General features: G+C 41.0%; 1 protein-coding gene and 1 long non-coding RNA gene across 6 annotated transcripts in view; both read left to right on the top strand.

Annotated features, from left to right (window-relative positions):
* Positions 1-22,675, top strand: part of adgrg4a (adhesion G protein-coupled receptor G4a) — a 382,000-nt gene that overhangs the window by 128,614 nt on the left and 230,711 nt on the right. The gene's annotated exons all lie outside the window — the stretch shown is intronic.
* LOC132982108 (uncharacterized) overlaps positions 1-22,675 on the top strand; it is a 97,960-nt gene that overhangs the window by 25,800 nt on the left and 49,485 nt on the right. For 4 of the 5 annotated variants that reach the window (XR_009674672.1, XR_009674670.1, XR_009674669.1 and 1 more), the window contains exon 2: positions 338-431. This is a non-coding gene — a long non-coding RNA (uncharacterized LOC132982108). The remainder of the gene's footprint in view (positions 1-337; positions 432-22,675) is intronic. The other variant, XR_009674673.1, reaches the window with a different exon arrangement.

The following is a 22,675-nucleotide window of genomic DNA, read 5'->3' as shown; positions in this document are numbered from 1 at the left end:
TGTTGTTGTTGGTGCCAAATACAGGACACAAAAGTTTAAACTGTCCATAATCTCTTTAAAGACAGGCCTACCAGTGCATTTGAATTTACTGAACCAGCTCATACATTTCCCGTTGCTTTGAGGGTTAATTGCAACATTTGTGTGCAGCATTTAGTCGGTGCCCATTTTAGGATTTCCCTCCATTTTTTTCTTTTTGTTAGCATCTTTCTTATCACTCTGCCCTGTGAAACTTGTTATATTCAAGTTCTTCTATCCAGCAATGCAACAACACCCACACAACTGTTGAAATCTTTTATTGAGATGTGTTTTTTTGTGTGTGTGTCTTTAACCACGACAGATACTGATAGTCTTCCTGTGGCCTCCCTGGTCTGGTTGGCGCTTGATGACATGAACAGTTCTGGACAGATGTGAACCAGCCTTCTTTACCAGTGGTAAGTCCTGTTCAGACTTCATATCATGCGTTTTCAGCCCCACAGGCTCTGCTCTTCTGCTTCTTTATCTTTGAATGGCCTGACCTTCCCCGAAATGCACTTGTGTGTTTTTGATGTATCACTGTGCAAACAGATTGTTCCATTGTCAGAGGTGACTTTGTAGAAGTGGCAGAGAGTCAGAGGATATTCAGAATACTTCCAAGTCTTTCAGCCAGAGTGTAATCCTCTTCCTTTATCTCTCTGGCTGATCTGGGCCAAATCTCTGTGTGTGAGAATAATTCAATGAGTGCCTGCCATTCTGTAGCTCTCTGTCACGTTTCCCTCCCTCGCTTTCTGTCTGCAGCTCTCTCTATCTTAATTTCTCACTTGAATTGTTCTTTCATCATGCAGATTGACCTGAGATCTTTTTACAGTGTTTAACACGCCTCTGTTTTGTGTGTGGGCAGCCGTGATCCTGATTAGATACTGCCCCCCTTTTAATATAAGGGATCATCTCCACACACCAGACAGGCAACATGGATTATGACCAAAAAATCACAGCTGGATTAATGTATGGGTATTTTTGGATACTTTTACTCTCCTTATCTGTATGGTGTTGGTGCGTAGGGTGGCTGAATCTCGGGCATCTGGTTGGCCCACTGGTACAGGAGCCAGGCAAGATACTGATTGAATTGGTGCATGTAAAGTAGCGTGCAGGTTTGTCTGTGCAATATAGCTTTGCCTCATACAGAGCAAGCCAATAACTCATACACATATTGGATGCGTTACAGATTAGAGCCAATGCCGCTGTGTGCATGTAAATGTGCCTGTGTGTCAGTTTGAAGGGTTTGTGTGTCTATAATGCTCATCTGTGCAAGAGCACTTTTATCCTCCATGAACAAATCTGCACTGTCTCTGTTCAGCGGAGTGATCACAAAATGCATGTGCCTCTCCCAGACGAACCATTAATTATTAACGGCAGATTTGACTTGGCATCGCAGATCGATGCAGTGGCTAGCCATGGTTAGATGATAAGACAGGTCTTTAATACGTTTTCAAGCTCTCTAAAGGTGATAATTTATTGAAAATCCCTCAGAATTCTCAACTACGTGGCACTGTAGAGTGTGTGAGCTCCTCTAGCTCGAAACCTGTACAGGGATAGAACCTGGTCTTACAGTACCTTCAGCTTGGACGTCCAAAACTTAGAAATCGGTGATAAAAGCTAACTTTTAGATTACCGATGTTGATGTTTTGTTGATGTTTTTCTTCGTAAAGCCTGCCATGAAGCATTCCTTTGATTGAATTATATATCAAAGTGTAGAGCATTCCATATTTTTTTTTTTTTTTAGTAAAAGAAATTCCATTTTAACCTTCGCAACCATCAAAGAGAAACCACGTCACTATGGAAGATTGCCTTCAGCCTTGAGGGTAGAACAAAAAAAAAAAAACCTCTCATGGGTTGGGAAAAATAAGATTTAGAAAAAGTTTGAAGAAGCCTTCCAAGCATTAAATTTAGACCTGTTCCCATTAGACATGAGTTTTAAAAAGAGAAAAATATGGAATTGTTTCTTAGAGACACACACAAGATGGAAAGTCAGATGCCACAACCAAACCTTTCTGGGGTAGATCTGAGTTTGTAATTATTAAACTTGTACTTACTATCACCATCATGATAGAACTGTTCTGTTAAGCACACCAGAACTCTATCTTTCTTGCATTTACTCTTCTTGGCCTTTTTAACAGAAGAGAGGTAACCAGAGAGGAAAAACCAGAGGCAGAGAGCAGAGGAGACATGAAGGAAGAGTAAGAATAGCACACAGAGAGGAGACGTGAAGAGTGCTGAAAACAGCAGCTTATGCTCCTCTTCTTGGCAGCATCCGGCCTATTAGAGGCCCTAACTCTGTCATTACACTTGTCAACAACATCCACTGTAATTGATGAGGGTGCAAGGCTAAAACCACAAAGAAACACACACACACACACACACACACACACACACACACACACATTGAAAAAAATAAACAAAATGTGACCGTACTGTACATACAGACATACAGCGCATATGGACACGCAGGATCAGGATAACAGACACACATACATATTCACACACAAAAGCAGTCGCACCATCAGCTGCACATGCCATGCGGTACAACGCACACACACAAACACACACACTTAAACAGCACCGCTTATTGAAAACATGGCATCACTGTCAACCCCAGACGGCTCTTCTCCGTCCAGCTGTCAAAGAAATGGAAAGGAAGATTCACCTGGCTGGTATCTCAATCTTTCTTAGCGCTTAGCTTAGCTTAGCCCAACCATCTGGCTCAGCAGCTCTGCCTCCCTCCCTCACTCACCCTTCACCAACTCTCACTCTCTCTCTTTTAGTCTTTTTAAAGCATGTCAGCAGTTACCCGGCACAGCGGTCTCAGTGAAGGCTGCTAACGTGGCTAAGTGTCCCTGGGCCTCTTAGTTAGTGGGTGCCGTCTTTCTTTATATCTGTGTGAGTGTGTGTGTGTATGTGCGTGTGTGTGCTTCACAGATGGCAACGGGAGGGGAGGGGGAGTTGGAGGGGGTGATGGAGAGAGCTGTCTGAGGCTCCGGCAGCTCTCGTGTCTCTCAGGCAAGGCGGTCTGTCTGTGGGCATCTGCACTGGCAGCACACACACACACACACACACACAAGCCTCCCTCCTTCCTTTTTACCCATCCGCCACGGCCACCTCGCCATCCAGCATCCAGCACCGCAGCTTGGCAACCTCTGACAGTGCAGAGCAGGCACTGAAAGATGATCCCCCTTGACCTCAGATGTGTCACTTTACTGCCAACTTCTGCTTTTTTTCCCCGTCGGATGATTATTTTGAAACATGATAGTGGTGAATTATAACTTATGGTTACAACTGGAGAGATGGAAGCTGTGACAGAGAGTAGAGAGAGAGAGAGCTGCTCAAGAAATGACTTCCGTGCATGCGAGTGCACGTTTGTACGCACATTCATGTGTGTACATATGTGCTGGAGAGTGACGGTCTTTGATTCAGAGCTGGTCTAAGGGTTTGTGCATGCCCCTGAAACTTTGAAGATGATTAGATGAGTCGTGTTTGTAGTGTGCACCCTGTGTAAGATTGCATCTTACTCTGTGCTGCTGGCTTATTGATCACAGCGTAGGGAATCTCAACATTTTATTTAATGACATGCCTCCCTGCTATAGGCAGAGAGGTCAAGATTTTTCTTGTTTCAATTTTCTTTGAACCTCTTTAAGGTTTAAGTCTTTTTCCCTTTTTGTTTGCTGGTCCTCTGAAAAAAAAAAAGCAAGATTTTTTTACAAGATTGGATGAAATATTTACTGTTATTTAAAAAAAAAAATAGAAATTCAACTTTTAATAATTTTGACTCCTGGTTGCACTTACACATGGACAACAAAATTATTTTAATTACTTGTAAGGATACCTGATTCACTCTGCAAAATGACAAGAGTTGTCCCTTTTTGCAACTGAAGCAGGGTGTCTTGTGATGCAGGCATATCCTTAAACTACAAAACATACTGTACATCACTAAGCCCCCATGCATCCACTCACACAATAAATTCTGCAAGCATCTCCCTTAATAAAAAAACACTTCTGATTGGCTTAGACTCGGCAGCACAACAGAGTAGGGCTGTTGACACATCTGTTTCTGAGAAATTCATGGAGGTTTGGGCGCTGGAGGTGTTGGTATGCACTGATTAGCGCAAGGCTGTCTTTACCCAACCGCCGGCTTTCCTACTGGGCTTCCATAAACTGTTTACTAAGGAGTCTGTTGCCATGGTTTTCAGCCATGTTCCAATCAGTCTCCTTTTTTTGACCACTCAGCTTTATTTATTCCTCAAAAAAGCCCATGCCTTCTGCATCAACCAACTGTTGTTCTGCTCAGACCAATTGTTCTAAAATGTGTATATACTGAATATCATTTATTTGTTAGATAGCAGGCTTGGATGATGATTTCAGCCTGATTGAACGAGCTTTGGAGAGAGTCTTTACAAGCTGACACCTTTGGCTCATGGCTGTTTTTTCAAAGAGAAAGATCATTGTTTTAATCACCTAATAACTCTGTGTGTGTCTGTGTGTGTGTGTGTGTCTGTGTGTCTGTGTTCTGGGGTTCTAGTGAGAAACACATGCCGCCAAACTTTTTGATCTCCCTTCAAAACAACATTAGAAGCAAGTTAAGACAACCAAAAATGTCTTTACTATATTCTTCCATGTACTTTCTGATCAATACTTTCTGGGTCTCTTTTCATTTTCTCTGCTTAAATAACGAGGAAAACCCCTTCCATACATCTAACAAGGCTAAAGCAGCCGAGATGTGAGGCAGCTTCCAGAGGTCAGGTCACACCTGAGGAGAGGACTAATGCTTAATGTGCCTATAAGGTCAGAGGTGTGGCCTCCTATAGGCTGTAGACTGCATCTTTAGTGTTTAATAGTCTCGTAAGCTGTTTATTTCAACCCTTTGCACCTCTCCTAACAGGAAGCTGTAGCCCTCAATTGGATTACAGCTAATTAAATACTACACACGTGTAGTGTCAACAGACAGGGGTGCTATGCACCCCCATCCTGAACCCTTTGTATCCCCACTCATCTGCAGACACAAATATTCAACTCTCTGTAAGTGGTGTCCTTTCAATGCAAACAGTCTGCTCTGAAATGTATTGACTCCACTTTTACTTGATATCTCTCAGTCAAGATAGTTAGATATTTATTTTGGTTTTTTTTTAATAAAAAGATGTCTGAAAATGTGTAAAAACATATTTCAAGCGGAGTATAAATATACCAAACAGAGTGTTGTTTCCAAATCAGCAGCAGATTCATAAAATGTTGTCAAAAGAATAGTTCATTTTCATAAAATGTTTTCATTTGCTTTCTTACATAGAGAGAGCTGGATGACAAAATACTGGCTACCTCAGGCTAAATACAAGACACCAGGGAGTCACAAACATTGTTTTCAACAGTGAGCTTTAATGCAACAAAATGTAACTTTTTAACCTAAAAATAGAAGTTTCAAATTTGATCTATAGTAGACTACAATAACTTTCAAAAGTGTGAATGGTGTCTTTCCCTTGTCCACAATTCACCCCGCTCGCCTGCTTTTAGCTTGTAAGAGAGAAGTGCTTATGACTTTAGGGCACTACTTCATAAAGATCACCAAACCGATTCCCTCCATAATGTTGCTTTTAAGTCACTGCATATTTTTTAAACCTGACTTTTAAAGCGTGTTCTTTCCTCCTGCTTACACTCTTCATGCCAACCTTCGCATTTTTACCCTCAATTTAGCTCAATAGCTAACAGACATAACAATCATATTCATCTTCCAACACTTGACATTATTAAAGGGAAACAATGCATTTCCAAAAAGCTACACTACTCCTTTAATTCTAGCTTATATTGAAGAAACTTTGTCTCTGGTTGACTGTTTATTGATTGTTACTGTGTTTTTACACCACAGCCATTTCACTTTTCACCTCCTCCTAACCTATAAACCATCGCCAATCCTTTAGTTTATCACACTATTTCAGACACCAACTGAATCTGGATTTTTTTATCAACCTTCCCCTGCTGTTCAAAGTCCTACCTTCCAAACCAGCCTTTCATTGGCCAGTTTGTCAGCTCCCTGGCAACACAAGGTGACGTGTGACTGTTTGTGGAGTGTAAAGATAATCATTGGGCAATTAATGAGCACCAAAAGGGAACTATTAGTGAAGTGTAAACTTGTGATACCTGTTTGGTGTGTGATGAGAGTTTGAAGGAGGAGGACTGCAAAGACAAACAAACTTGGAATTTAAATTGCACCATGCAAATGCAATGAATTGAGACATAAAGTTCATTGGTCTCTGGTGTGTGTTGATTCAACTGATGGGTGTATTTATCTGCTGACTGAGTGCCGCTGTGAGAGTCTGTGTAAACTGTTGGGCCAGTTGTTGCATCACTTTAAAAAAAAAAACACATTTGTCCCCTTAAAATTTACAAAGTCCAAGGATTTTACTTAAAAATGCAATTCAGAATTCATCTTGAAAGTCATGTTTATTTCAAACTGTGTTCTTCCATTAACAGACTTCATCATATTCTGTCAACCAGTCTATACTGATGGCTATTTTTGAACTGAGAGCAAAAGGGCTGAAAAATATGTATTTTTAAAAAGTGTGAATAGCAAATGGAATCTAATTTAAATTCAGATGGGCAAACTTCATATGCGATATTTTGCGATCCAGGTCTGCTATTTTGCAGTCTTTTGGGAAGTCATACAATTTAACATCAACATTCATCACATTTCTGCACTGGTGGGAAACACTCGGTAAATAAAAAAACATGGAAACTGCTGTGATGGAGTCGGGCGTGAAACTCCTGGTTCGCACGCACGCACACACACACACACACACACTCACACACACTCACACACAAACAAGTAACCGATGCATAATTAAAAATGTGGCTGGCCTAATCATCTATGCTTTCACTTGCTCTGAGTGTACATCATCTTGTAAACAAAGCTGTTAACACTGACTACGGTGGCCTTCATGTTCATCCCCAAAAGACAGATTTCTTCCTGTCATTTCTCCTTGATCTTTCCAGGTCGGTTCATGCATAACCAGTTATCACTGAAATTCAACATGCCCTAAAAATGATCTCAACTGCCAAAAAAATACAAATGGATCTGGGCAAAACAAATCCAAATTTAGAACTAAGGCTTGTAGTGTGAATGTAGCCTTTTTGAAATGCATTCTTCTCCCCTCTTACAAAAGGAGGGAAAAAATGATGTGAAAAAAGTTGAAATGTTGGACTTCTGTTTTCCCCCTGCAACAGGCAGCTGTCACTCTGTAATCTTTGCCCTCCTGTGAGACACCATAGCTCTGGTTGTTGTTGTGGTTTCTGTTTTGAATGTTCCAAGAAAAATATAGTTTTTGCCTGAATGGTTGGAAGTGAGTGACAGTGGGATCCAGTGATCGCTGAGGGAAAGCACTCAATACAAGCACTTCAAGGATGCTGGAAGCTTAAAGAGTCTTATCATCCCAAACCCCTCCATGGATTCAGGACTTGCTTAGAACCATATACACACACACACACACAAAAGTAGTCATGTGATTTCCAAACCTCCTCACACACTTGCATACACACAGCCTCTCACAGATAAAGCCTTTGAAAGGCTCAAGAGAGATGTTTTCTTTTTAAGTCCAAATCTCTGTTTCACTATTGTACTCTTGTACTACACATACGTGTAGCACGTTTATGCACATGCTCTTCTGTGTGTGTTTGTATTCTTTTATAATCAAAGGCATCTATCTTATGTTACTACTGGCCTACATATGGAAGCTGAGGTGGAGACCCATCAAGGGGAATGTCCTAATTAACAATGCTGATATCCTTGCTGACACCTCTATCTCCAGCAATATTTCTTCAACTTCCAGCTTCCTTAACTTTAAAAGCATCTGTTCAACAGGGAACGCACAAAACACACAGGGTTATGTGTATTCTTTGCGGCGAGGAATATCCTGAGTGTTAATCTAGACAGGAGTCATTTTGCTGCAAATAGGACAGTAAGGAGGGAGAGACATGCAGGCAGGCAAGTTGCCACGAAGGGGAAATACACACAGATGGCCTGACAGACTGACAGACAGAGGATGAGAAAAAAGTAGACAAATGAAGAGAGACACAAAGACACATGCGCACAGGATGTATATGCATGCAGATACCTGCACAAGTGTCAGCACATCTGTGTGTTCTGGTGAAATCTGCATATGATTTTGCATTTACATGTATACACTTGAGGATAAGACCTGAGCGTCGGATGACTGTTTGCTTTGCATAAAATCAGTCAATCATCAGTTGTGAAATGACGCCCTGGTCATGATCTGTGTTGGCAGCGATGATATGTTCTCTTGTTTCCTATGGTTTTATGAATTAGCTTATCTGAAATAATTAGATTTTTGATTTTTCCACTGGACAGTTAGTGGCATACATTTCCATTTGGCGACTGTTGGTAACATAATGAGCCTTTTCTTTTCTACACGAGTTATATTTTTAATGATACAATTGGTTAATCAGATAATTGGTAGAATATTTGACACTCAAAAAACTTTGGATATACCCACAGTTCCTCATTGAAGAAAAAGATTAAAAATCCAAATTCTGCCTGAACATTTTTCAATTTAAAATGATGAGGTCATGTTATGCAAACTTGAAAAAAAGTGCAAATGTAATGAATTTTAAAAACAATATCAAAATGTCTATTTATTCCATTACCTTTATGTGTCTACTTGTTGCGCATAAATTATGATTAACATGACCTTAATACTATGTCAAGGCCCTCAAAGTATGTTTTTAAAGCTCAGTGAAAGTTTGTGGTCCTGGTTAAATATATATTTTTTAAGGAAACAGTGACTTGGAGGATGCAACTGGTCTGGTTTGCATTATTGTAACATATTTTCCAGAAATCTTAACTAGTGGCTATTTGGCAGTCATGTTGAACATAGGAATAATGGCACGGAACATCATCATATAGTGGTTAAAATAGAGAAGCAATGATATTCATTTGATTTATAATAACTAATAACACATAGACACAGGTTGGTGGTGGCTGGCAGGCCCTGTTGTGGTGGTTGATTTTTTTGTCAGGGTTGGGGGATGCTGGGTGGACCCTGCTGGGTCCTTTGTCACTTCGGCTAATTGAGTGATCCTGGTGACCCTGCCGTCGTTGCCTGCTAACACGTCAGCAGGAGCCGGTGTCGCTGCACTTCGTTTTAAGTCATAGCTACATGTCGGGCTCCTTCGGAAGCATTGATGGATGAAATGATGGAAGGATAAATGAAGGATGTAGTAGGAAGGTGTAGCTACGCCGTAATTTAGTAGCAAGGTTAACTGCAGTTCAGTGGTGTGGGTTGGATACTGTTAACATCCGTGTTTTGCATCCCAGCAGAGTTGACCAAGCTAGAATTGGTTGAAATAACAGTATATAAGCCGTAAGTTTGAATAAAACACCCAACAACGGTGCTGAGCCTTAATGAAAGTGGGTGGATGCATACAAGAAGTGAGAAATAAAATGTTTATGTTCCATTAGGAGGTAAATGCTGCATGCAGGCACAATGAAAAACAAGTAAAGATGGATGGACCATTTTCAAATTAGCATTCTACAAACATATGAGAACAACACTTGACAGATGCTCGCAGGGTGAAATTATGCCCCATCTTAATATTTTTCATTTAGTAAGGTATAACAGCTGCACTTGTATGTCTCACTCAGCAAAGACAGCCATTGCGTGCCAAGTCTAAAAAAAAAAAGAGAGAGAAAATCACTCATATTTCAATAGATGCCTATGGAATGTCTTTCAATGAACATGTGACACTTTTCAGATAAGTGTTTTTGTGTTAACAAAATGGAAATCTTAATTTTGCTAAGCTAATTATAGCTTGCGGCCGTTGCTAGGCAACCTAATGACAGGAGACAGCAGGGAGTCAAGAATCTAACCTTTGGCTGGATGGAGCCAAGAGGTGACATTTGGATTTCCTTCATATCAGCCTCTATTGATGCACTGCGTTCTGATGGTGGCTGTATTGCACTTTACAGTTCAAATGGTTTAATGCTTTAAAGTAACTGTTTTTTTTCCCTCTGTAATGAGGCAGAAAACCTGTTTAGACTCCAGAGAAAAAATCTGAAAGCATTCAATCAATGTCAGGCAGCCTTAACATGGTGCATTTAGGAAAATTATGGTTTTATATAAATGGACGTGCATGAGTCACTCTGAAAATGTGCGCTGAGCTATGCCATCAGAGGCTTTTTATTTCTACTCATTGAGTGTAAAACACTTTGTTAGTCAGAAAATATATACATCATAATTCTTCCCATAATGCAAACGGGAAGAGGGCTATTTGGCTGAGTAATGAGGCTGAGAGTTTCAGCTGCTTTATGTCATGGTTACGTTATTGGATTACATTTTTGTAGCATTTGCTTACGCAACAGAAGTCAGTGCACAAGGTTCTTTCCCCTGACTTAGGTGCAATATTAACAAATACTTTATTTTGAAGGGCTGGAGCAACACTGCACATTAAATATAAATATGAACCTCCGTTTTGGTGTCATATGAGGTCATAAATGAATTGTTGTGTTTCTGACTACAGCATTTTTTATCTTACATATAATGCAGCACGTGCATCATCAATCCATAGAGGTCTGAGGAGACAATGTCAGTATGCAGTGAAAATTTCTTTGTTGGTGTCTGATTTTTCTTCCTATGGAGGGGGGGACTATTGTAAGAACTGGGGGTTCATGGCTCAGTGCCAAAATAGTTTTGAAGTATCTGTGAAAAGACTCCTCCTAATCCGTTTTATTTGCTCTGCTACCTCCGAACCATTTGTCCACACAGAGCTCCAAAACCCTCCGCTCCACCCAGCCATCTCAGGGATTTAGTGTGGTAGAGCAGAGGTGCAAGAGCCCACAGACAGTTAAAAAAAAAAGCCATCTGGCCAGGGAGGGGGGGGGGGGGGCAGTGAGATGGGGGTGTTGGGAGGTTTAGGGCAGAGGAGTCGTGCTGGGCAATCAAAATGACGGACAGCAGTGAGAAGTGTTTTGCGGGCTCCCATGTACATGCAAAGTAGACCGACTTGTGAGCTTTCACAGCTCCCCCTGGTCTTCAGGTAAACACTGACCAGCCGTGGTATGCATGCTCGTCCCCCACCTCGGTGTGTGTGTGTTAGTTGTGTTTGTGTATGGTAATAATGTGTTTGTTGGCTTGCTCGTGGGAGGATAGAGTTGACTTTCTTGTGTTTACATCCATGTCAGTGGCTTGTGTATATATGTGTTCTACAAGAAAGGCTGCCAAGTTTATTTCTGTAGTTTTTTTGCTTTTTTGCTAGCGATAGTGTTTGAGGTGTTCGACCAGAGAAGATGGGGTTAGCAGGTGAAATAAACAGCATCCATATTTCATGAACCTTCAAAAAAAAAAAACTCTTCTTGCATTCGACACAGACTCAGTTCTAAGGACACTGTGAAATGGGCGCACAATTGTTCCTCTGCGCTCTGAGCAAATATTATAATCCTATTCTCTTATGCTTTCCATCTTGCCCTCTCTGCCTAATGTTCACCCCAAGAGCGGCCCCTTTCCCTGAGTGAAAACCCCTCTGAAATGTGTGGAGGCTTCATTTTTCACTCTCCCTTTGGGGCTCTGTTGTCAGAGAGCAGCCCTTAGGAAGTCTTTATTTCTTCCAGGCAGGGCCTCTTGCGTTCCTCCACCCTCTCCCTCCGTTCTCATGGCTGTCCCCCCCACCTGCTGGGATCCTGATCCCAGCCGGGGCAGGGCTTCAGCGGGGGACAATTACTGCTGCTCCCCAGCTTTGATCATCTGACCACATGGAAGCATAACAGCTGACCACATGTTTCAACAGACAAGGAGAAGAAGAAGTAAGAGAGAGAAAAGAGTACGAGTAAGAATAGGACGAGAAGAAGAAAATAAATCCCCTTTTCATTTCAGCCGAAAGTTTCATTTCACTGGGGAAGCTTGAGCCAGAATGGTCAAATCTGTGTTTCAGACGGCTCCTTTGATGGTGATTATTTATTTGGATCAGGGCAACCATACTTATTACGGACTATGTCTGGCTCCAATAAAGTTTAGTTTCAATTTGCCACTCTCCTTTTTGCGAGTGCTGCAGAGAGAGAGAGAGAGAGAGAGAGAAGCAATTTGAGGCAGCCCTTGTAAAAAGTGAGTGCTAAGTCTGCTAGTATTGTCGGCCAAATTGTCACTAGGCCAACTGGGCTCTGCTGTCGTGTTTTGAGCGCTGTCTGGCTTTTTTGCAACCTAGGCCACATATAGACCCCAAATGAATAATACAAACTTCAGAAAAGAGGTGCCAAAAATACCGACAGCAAGGGTAGATATACAAGTGAGAACGTCGTGTCATCTGCAAAAAAAGGATCAAATTGATTCTAAATACCAGTTTTTTTTAGAATACTACAAAAATGCTTTTTGTTCTGGAAGAATACAAGTGCTGTATGCAAATGGATATAGAAGTTTAAAAAAATGCTTGTGTAAAATGTTATGTTAATATTGCATCCAATATTATTTTGCTCCACTGGGATAAATTACTGTGGAGATAGCTTTTGCAGAATCCAGGCCATGACGGTTAGATAGAAACTGACAAGGCTGAGGCAGAGGGGAAGGAGTCTGTTTTGCTCTGCTTGTCAGAGATGGCCTCTTGGAGTGTCCCAATTGTAAAGGATATCACTTTACCACATTAAGGGTGCGTCAAAAGAACCTCTTCAGCAGCTCTTTGGCCCAGTCTGGAAGAACTGGGCTTGTTGTGACTGCTCTGCCACCTTTTATTGTCCGGGCTGTGCCGACCAAACAGCTTTCTCCTGCCTCAGCTATACTGTCACTGAGATGCTCACGCAACATATGTGCACAATCTTGGGCACAAACACACAAGCATGCACTGCGAGCAGGAATGCAAATATGCAAATACACACATGCACATGCGCATACACACTTTTGCGCATAGACACAAAAACCCCAAGGCTATTGGTAGAGATTGAATAGATTGGAATAGGCTTTGATGATAGCGCCGGTCAAATAAAGCGAGCATTAGACATTAACCAGAAAGTCTGTGAGAGAGGGAGACCCACTTGTTACCATATCTATTCAACATGCAATTTATTCCCAAGTTTATAAATCATTTTAAGTAGAAATGTGCTGCAAATTTTGAGTGTCCTCAAATTTTCTTTGTTGTGTCTAAAAAAAACTATATTCTTGAAATGGTAACAAATTTAGAATAGACAGATTCTTTCCCCTGGACACTAAATCCCCCTTTATTTTATTTTATGCTAGTCAGCTTGAATTGCCACGTCATGTATTTCTATTGGAATCAATTGAGCGGTTTATGGAGGCAGAAAGTCAGTTGGGAACAGAAACATGTGATTCAAACAAACTCACAACTTTCTATCACAAGACTGGAATTTGAGTCCTCTGGGAGACAAAATGTTAAAGTTTAACTTTCTGTCATAACTGACATTACATTCAAAATGGGTCTGAAGCTCCTTCTTTCATACTTTTCTTGATGAACCTTTTGTAACTGAAACCTAACCAGGTATCTTTGCTGGCAAAACACAACCAAAAAACGTCACCGTTTGGCATTTTAGGCACTAAAACAAAGTCAAGAAAAGGAAAATCTCCTGGGTGAAATAGGAAAAGATGATGTCTGCAGATACATGTGATTTTTTTGCAGTATTACTGTCATCCTGACTGATACAGAAATCAGTGTACATGTTATATTTTCATGACTAAACAGCTCTGAAACTGGATAGATGTCTAATATCTTCTAACAGGCTAATTACTTTGACTCTTTTTACTTTTCCTTCGCTCTGAGAGATTTCCTTGCAAATATAAAATATGTGACACAAGTACACAACTTCTGAGCATTTAGCAGTTTGTACGTGACCAGCAGCTATGAGTGAGCTGTAGATTTTAAATGAAAATCTGCATTTTTAATGAGTTAAAAATTATCAGAGTCAATGTTTTTGACTTGTGTTGACATCTGTTTGTAGAAGTTTTATTAAATGTCTTTTGATCGGCACATTTATGGGAGAAAATTATCATTAGCATGAAAACACACACACACACACGCACACACACTCACTCACTCCCACTGATATTACTCAGAAGAACTCTCTTATGTCTGAATGAGAGATTCAATTAATTAAATTGGTGTCTATTAAATTGAAAAGACAATTGGGATGAATCATTTCACTTATGACTGTAATTAATATAGCATGTCAGATTATAATTGAAAAAAATGGGAAGAAGTCAATGTAATTCCCCTTCCCCCCTGCAATAATTAATGCATTAATTATCCTGTAAAATGGACATAAAGATTCATATTTAAATGTATTTTATTAACAGGAGCATGACTAAAAAATCCAAACTAAATAGTTTTCTTTGCAAACATGATAAGCTCACTTTACTGAAACTGAAGTTTGCTTTCCTCTAAAGACAGGGGGTCACTTTATGATGTGGCCTTGGACTTTTGTGTATCCTGCGTAACTTCATAATCATTTTTATCCGGCAGTTAAAAATAATTAACAAGACATGGTCTTTTGTCGTCTACCATTTTAGGTCCTCGCTCCTACAATGAAAGGCTTTTCCATCAACATGGTCCCGTAATAGTGTCAGGATGCGTTTTAAAGTGCAGTAATTCAGTGGTTTACATGGCCTCATAAAATACCAACATGCCCTGATAATGAGAAGCATGAATGGAAACTTGGAGTTCCCCGTTGGCCCCTGTGTGTGTGTGTGTGTGTGTGTGTGTGTAGGTGTGTGTGTGTGTGTGTGTGTGTGTGTGTGTGTGTGTGTGTGTGTGTGTGTGTGTGTGTGTGTGGGTGGGTGTGTGTGTGTGTGTGTGTGTGTGTGTGTGTGATGAAGTAGGACGACATGGATTGAAAAAAGAAAGCATTACAAGAAGAGAGAAAGGACATTTGCAAGCTACACAGCTGCTCTTCAGTGTCCAGCTTTATAGTAAAATATAAAACAATGACGGGGCTACATTATCCCTAAAAGGCAGCGAGTCTGTTATTGGTATGCAGGTTTAGAGTGGCAGGACAGAGACTGAGGCGTCCCACGGTTCCTTCCTCTCTGAACGATATCATATGGACAAACAGCAAAGGTCACAGACAGCTCAAGCACATAATTCTTCATTTTTCAGCTCTGACACTCTTTACGAGGCCTTGACCTGCTGACGGGTAGCCTGTGTGTGTGTGTGTGTGTGTGAGTGTGTGAGAGGACTGGTGTGTGCATGTATGTACTGGACATGGATTCATGTAACTTTATCTTAACGTGGACAAGTAGTGGATGTAGAAGACGTATGTATGTGTGCCATAATCAGGTAATCATGCTAGCAGATAGCGTTTCAATCTAGCAGTCCTGCCGTCTTGCTCTCATGGAATAAATCATGATGGAGCGTGAAGGTGGTGGCAGGCAGCGTGAGTCAGAGAAGCAGTCTGCTTCACTTCACACTCGCTGGGGATCTGGTAACTCAGCAGGTAGTCTGAGTACAGATTGAAACTAACTCTGCCTTTCTGCGCTCAACACACCCGGAGAGCTATTCAAGAGCACGACTGTTCCTTTATTGTAGAATAAATTGCAAGAGTTGGTTTTTTTATTGTGTACAGATGGGATAGGTGGAGGGTTACTCTGCTCCCAAGCATTTTCTCACAAGGTGTGTGTGACAAATACACAATATAAGATGTTAAAAGCGATCTTCAAAACATTTAAAAGGGGGGTTGAATGAGGCACCTGCCAGTACTGAGTATTAAGCACATGAGATGACTGTCAACATGGCCTCTGGTAAAGCCAGCAGGGACGTCTCCAGGGAGAGGCCTGGGGTGGCATGGGCCCTGCAAGAGATCTGATTGGCAACTCCAGTAAGGTGCATTGCGCAAAACGATGGGACATGACCCCCGGCAACATTGATGGATTTTCTTTTTCGCTTTTTTTTGTGGGCCCTTCTCACATTAGAGCCCTCTGTATTCACTCCCTTTCCCCCTCAGTCTGATGCCCCCTGACCCCAGTTGTCAGCCCATAACCTATGGCTATCTCCGCAGTCATAGGAAGGCTTTTCAAACCAACTGTTTGGGCTTTCAGCAACAGGCTGCCTGTGGCTTTTTTTTTTTTGGGGGCATTTGAACATTTTCTTTATTTTTTGTCAAGATTGCCCTTTTCTCGGGTGCTTTGGTTTTCTTAATCCTAAAACTTTTGTGTTCCTGCACATGCTGCACTCTGCGCTGTTTGGGTCTGAAATTGCTGTGGCCAGCTTAACCAAACTTTTCAGCGTTTCAAAAACATTTCATATTTTGTGCATGCTTGTGTTTTTGCCAGACTTTACGTGTTGTCCCTTCTGTAAACTATTCTCCCTGATACATGTGCTGCATGGGTTGGAATAGTGTCAAATAAAAGGGGCTTTGGCATTGCAATGTGAAGGTGTAAAAATAGTTTACACTTAAACTTGTATGAATCTTTACAGGGGGAAGTTATATGAAGTGGCTTTAGTCATTTTTTCATCCAAACCCAGTTCACAACGAAGTAGTGTCAGTACTCCGACCCTGTCTGGTTTCTCCATACAGGGGCCAGATGCTACAGTGGGTTGTACACTTTGCATTTACAGGGACCTCATACAATATTTAATAAAAGGACAAACCCTCTCTTTAATGAAACTGAGCCTGATAGTTGGAGTCAGGGCAGCGCCTCTGATTTGTTAGCCTCAGACGGTCACAGGGCATTAGTGAGTTCAATCCTGCAGCCAGCGACCTCTTCGTAAGGTTACCGCCACAAGCGCTGCTCTCCATCTCCCTTGTGTTTTTGTTAGAACTAACAAGATTGACTTATAGCAGATTTGCACTACTGTGCAAGTTGCAACCGCCGACTAACTAGCACTTATTCATACAGGCAGTACGGCACTGGATGAAATTATGTCTGATTTATATTAACACTTCAGCAGCCACATCTGTGTTTATAAGGCATGACTTAGCCAATCAAAACTATCTGTTTTCGAATATCCTCTATCCCTGAGGTAGTGTGTAAATCAGGATTTCTGTATCGCAGGCAGTTGCTGGGGCCTCTGCCAATGAGTGTGTGAATTACACCCATGCATAAAGCTGTCCTTGTGTCCTGCTGGCCAAGAGCTACAGGGAAGCTGGAAATGATCGTAAATTAAGCAGCACTTGGCTGAGGAAATTATACCAAATCTGGGATTTACATTTGGAATGATTACCAGAGACCATAAGAGGAGATGCCATAAAGTGAGAAAGGCCGGCAGAGGTGGGGCATGGGTACAGTATCAGAACGCTACTACATAACAGCCCGGTGGAGGAGACGTAGTAGAGGTCAGATTTTGGCTACGTCTCTCACAGTGACAGTAGTAGTCTTAAACGGTGGTCCCAGCTGATGAATGCCACTAGAGATGAATTATTCACTCACTTGTCAAATCAATAACGGCCCGGTCTTTAGTGGCCTACTCTCCCTGTGCCCTACTTATTGGTTTTTGGGGGAGAGAGGACACATTATTTTGATATTTTAGCAGTCTGCATTCACTCTAGTGGACATCCGGCCCCTCACTGAGATAATTTGGCCATCATTTGTTGTCATTTTACAGATTGTTTCTGGAAAATTTGAACTTTTTATTGAGCGTTACAAAGAGACACACTAAAGCTGGATTGAAGTGAGCACACATGATTAATATGGCAGTTTCTGTTGAAATGGAATGTGGCAAATAGAGGTGGGGGTGGTGGTATTGGGTGGGGGCAGGATTGGGGGGGGGGGGGGGGGGGCAGTGGCTTTTAAGGGCATGCGCATGTTTAGCTGGCATGGCCCTGCCCCTCAGCCTCTGTTCATGTGTCACTCACTGTCTTCCAGCCTGTAATTTTCCATCTACTGTAACAGTCTGGGCACATCGCCACCCAGGGAACTTTTAAAATAAATAAAGAATTCATTAAATAATTAGTATCTCCACAACAATCTCTTTTGTTCTGTCAATCTCCAAGTGCTCAAAAGTCACCATGAGCGATGGGGCGAAATAGAGGGAGAAAGAGAGAGAAATTAGTGGAAAAATCAATTTTTAAAAATTAAAAAAACATTGAATTTTTTCAAATGCTTCTTACTTATCCGCCATTGATTTCATCTAATTGGACCTCATTTCCTGAAAAGAAGTGTGTGTGTTTACGTGCATGCAAGAGTGTGTCTGAGCTCGTGTGTTTGTGACATTTCCTAATGGTTGGGTGCATAGATGATAACCACTTGGCTTGGAGACAGACAGATATGAAAGGCTGTCACTCTGAGCACAGACAGCTATAATGGCCCCATGAATGTCTTTGTGTGTCCTGTTATGTGTGTGTGTGTGTGGGTGGGTGGGTGGGTGTGTGTGTGTGTGTGTCTGTGTGTGTGTAGGTGTAGGTGTGTGTATTCAGCATAGAGTGATGATAGGGGCCCTCACTTTAGGGCCCAGCCATGCTTCTAAATTAAAACCCATCCACTAGCTGGGTGCTCGTGCATCCCTGCCCTGAGCTCCCTGTACAATATTTACATCGGGAGAGTTGGAGCAGAACCACCTCTTTGTCCCCTCAGAGATCTGACATGGCCCCTCCACCCCCCTTAAATTACCCCCCCCCCCCATTCTCCCTGCCTGCCACCCTGCTGGAACATCATGTATTTATGAACAGCTTGCACATGCAGGGACGACAAAGATTAATGTAAACCCATCATTCTTAAACTCTTAAAATAACTTAATCACAAAGACGTCTTCAAGGTGGGGCACAAGAGGTGGGTTTTCACATTTAATGATCACATTAGCATCATGTCTGATGTTGTAAAAAGTAACGTCATTATCACTTCAATATTTGATCCTTAAAGTATAGAGTGATAACTTAAAATAATTTGAACCAATTTATACCCGCAGGTAAACTGGTTACAAAAGACAAAGTTATCAAAGCAGTTAAAGGAAACAAATTAATGACATTAAAAGACAGAAACAGACAAAACAGAACTCCAAGCTTGACAGGAGTTTAATTTTCTGCAACTTTCATACAATAATTCATAGATTTTGTTTTTCTTTCTACATACTTTCAAAGACCTCTGAAAAATTGGATTTGTCTGTGGTTAGAAGTCTTCATAAATTGTGTGCCATAGCAAGTGTAATAGTATGATCGGTTCTGCATCTCTCATCTGAGGCGTCAGACTTTTTTAAACTTAAAAAGTGCTTTCAGTTTGACTATGAATGGTAACCTCTGATGTATGTTTTGGCTCCAGACTCTACACCTAAGGTCCTTTTAAGTCCAGAGATTTTTTTTCTAAATTAAAATCTGCTGGAAAAGCTTTGTTACCAAGCTGGAAATCTAACTGGAAACCTCAAAAAGATAAAGTGAATTACAAGGACTGTAAGTTATATTATATATAGATTCGACTTTTACAGACTGTACTTACTGTATTCTAGTTCAATTCAAAGTTCAACATCACAGTTTTGGAATGCCGCCCTTGAACACATTTCAGTCAAGCAAAAGCACTTGTCGCTCCTGTCTGTCACTCCTGTCTTTTTACTCCGTCAAAGACACTACACAGAGTCCGACATTTAGTTTTTTTCTGAAATTAATGGGGAATTAATGATTCCGTTATTCCCCCGCTGTGCGAAGAAGGGGAGGGGGGGTCTTTTTTTTTTTTAATCGCCCATCCTCTAGAAACTGATTGGAGCAGAATAAATACGCCCAGTCCCCTTCTGCCAGGCCTCACAATGGAGGCGCTGATTTTTTTGATAGGGTTCTATGCTGCCAGGGGGCCAGCTGGAATTAGAAGTGGATTAATAATTTTAAACAAGGCTAAACCGCTTGGACTGTCTGTCTGTCTGCTCTTTCCAATGCTTAGCCAATGGTCCGTCTGCTCCCTGACCACATCAAAACAATCTAAAAACACTATATCTTCCTAATGACGGGCGCTGGCTTTAGTTTATGGGCTTGAGTGTACATGAAAACATGCTTATTTAGACAGATTTCTGGAGGTTCGGGGTCTAAGAGCAAACAGGGATTATCACAGACATTTTTACATCACAAGAACAACATCCTTAGGGGAGGCAGGGAAGCCTTACTTTGACTTCACTGCTTGAGATGTACTTTATGCCAAGTAGTTGAACAACTTTTCATTAATTTTCCTCTTTTAGTTCTTTTCATATAGCCAATCCGGTGTCAGATTTTGGCATTTATTTGTTTTACTTGCTTGTGTGTCAAAATATGAGTAAAAGTCCAAACTCTAATCCACCTGATGACTGCATTTCCAGCACGTCTTTATGGTCCTCCACCTTGTGTTCGAACATGTCTGATAAAAAAGACGTTTCCTTGTTTCAAACGTCTCTTTTGATGTGAGACAGACTGTGGCCTTAGTGGGTAGGACTTGGTCCAGTAGCAGTAGAGCTATTAGACCACCAGAATGGTGACCCCAGTCAGAGGAAAGATTAGGTTTAGCAGCAGTGGGAGTGTTAAATGGTGAGTCGCAGGGATTTGGGGGGCTATTTGGAATGATCTAAAAGCAGACGTATTACCAGCAGAATTTGGGTATAGTAGTAAAGCCAGACAAATCAGGCCCTGCTGGTGACATCCCTCACAGAACAGAACCATGTCTCAGTAATCCCCATGTAATTTATTATTTGTGTGTTGGTGTGTCTTGTGTGTATGTGTTACAAGGAGAAGGAAGAGGTTTGGGAGTGTTTCCAAGTGCTTGTGTGCCCCTCTCTGTGGTCATGTTTTTTGGGGACTGAGGGAACCGAAACGGGCCCCGAAATTTAGATTTTTTTCCAACTGGTCCCTTTTGACAAATCCTGATGAGAGAGAAGAGTCTGAAGGAGCCAAATATGAGCCAGGAGAGACCAGAACACATCAAACAAAGATAATTTTGGATCTGAATCTGTTACATTGCTAAATCTAAACAGGACAAAAGCACCTACAAAAAAGCCAAAGCCAGATACAAAGTGAGGAAAATACAGACCATAGCATAAATCTATACTTTTTGTCTTTTAATTCAGTCATTATAAAAATGTTCTGTGAATGCAGCAGGGACATTAGCCCCCTTCTGAGCTATTATCCTGGCTGTCTGGTGTTGCAATTTCACACTCCACTGACTCCGACAGGCAGTAGAGAGTCTGCATGCCCCACATTTCACCTTATTTAGGTAATAGAGAAAAATCATCCCCAATAAATTAAACTGGGTACTGGACTGGCACACTGTTTCAAATTTCAACAAAAGATGAAAAAGCAGAATGCAAACTTGAGTTTCAAGACGCTTGGAAAGAAATAAAGCTTCACTCCACTTTATAAAGCTGCAGGTTTCCTGTTATGTCCCAACAGAGAGGATATTTTTCTTAAGTCTCAAAAACTGCCGAGTAAGTTTCTTCACTTATTTATGCATATTCTACATTTTTAAAAAGGTGGGGATGAGTTCTTTATTTCTTCTCCAGGTGTGAAGGTTGAGCCAATGTCACGTCTTATAATATCTCTTTTTACAACACTTTCCACCACCATTCATTTCTAATGCATGAACGGCGGCATATTTAATGTCACTGACAGACAGGAGAGTAACTATATTATTTATGCGCCGCAAGAATGAAAACAAAGTGGCCGCATGAAAACGTTTCTCACTGTTAAACTGTGTCCTGACTTTCACGTGCGCAGCTCGACTTATAGTGTTGTGTTTAACAAAAGGACAAAATCCAGTTAAATTAGGGTTTCTATATTTCTTTTATCAGCAGATAATAAATAATTAATCAAAACAACAAAGCATATTTAACTCTACATAAAACACTTGTTTGTTTTTCTTTTTTTTTTCTCAAAATAAAATTCGTTTCCGTCGATCACCACGTTAATTAATGAACCGTATTTAACAGTGACTGCTAAAGGAAGGCTTCCCTCCCTGTTGCACCGGTAAACAGCTCCCCTCCGTAGAGGCTGTCCCTGTTTTCATTGAACTCGGTTTCCTTGACTTCATTGCGCCTAAACCTTCAAGGACAAAACAAGTGGGTCGTGAATAATTAGAAGTGCGCACATTTGTCTTTTTCTGGTATTTTGAGTCGTGCAAGGCGGACAGAGGAAGGCTATTAAAGCTGGAAAAACGGAGGCCTTGAAGGGATCTCTTAACTTTAAATGCGCCATATCAAACCTTCAAATGAAGCACAAAAAATGAAGATAAAGTCAGCAAGATTTTTCAAGTCATCCAATTTTATTATAGCAAATAAAAAAAATGAATAATTCAAATAATGAATTTACTAAACTTTAAAAATAAGAATTATAAAAGCCACGTTTACTAATTCTATCTAAAGAGAAAAGTCTGTTGGAGCAAGAATAAACCATTAAACTGTCATTCTTAAATACAAAAAGGCAGATGGACCTTTTGATAAATACTTAAAGTAAAAGAGGGGGATAACTTGTTTGAAGGGAAAAAGGACATTTTTTTTCCCAAGAATTATTTTAGAGTAACAAGTCAAACTTTGAGCAGAACTGCAGGGAGAGGGAGGCTTTAGGTTTCAGCGGGCCTGCTGAGCCTCACTCCCTCCATCAGGAGAAAAGTATGTCATCGGTCATCATAGCAGAGGATGGATAGAGTGTCTCAGGGATGCATATGAAAATATTTGGCACTCTGATGTTTAACAAACAGGAGATAAGTTACAACCTCTGAATGTCTCCTGGAGGAAAATGTGCAATATATTAAGAAGGGATCTGTCAATCACACAAACT

The sequence above is a fragment of the Labrus mixtus genome, chromosome 10, assembly GCF_963584025.1.
Source record: "Labrus mixtus chromosome 10, fLabMix1.1, whole genome shotgun sequence".
Taxonomy (NCBI): domain Eukaryota; kingdom Metazoa; phylum Chordata; class Actinopteri; order Labriformes; family Labridae; genus Labrus; species Labrus mixtus.
Note: the sequence above shows the minus strand (reverse complement) of the source record. Positions and strands in the feature narration are given on the sequence as shown.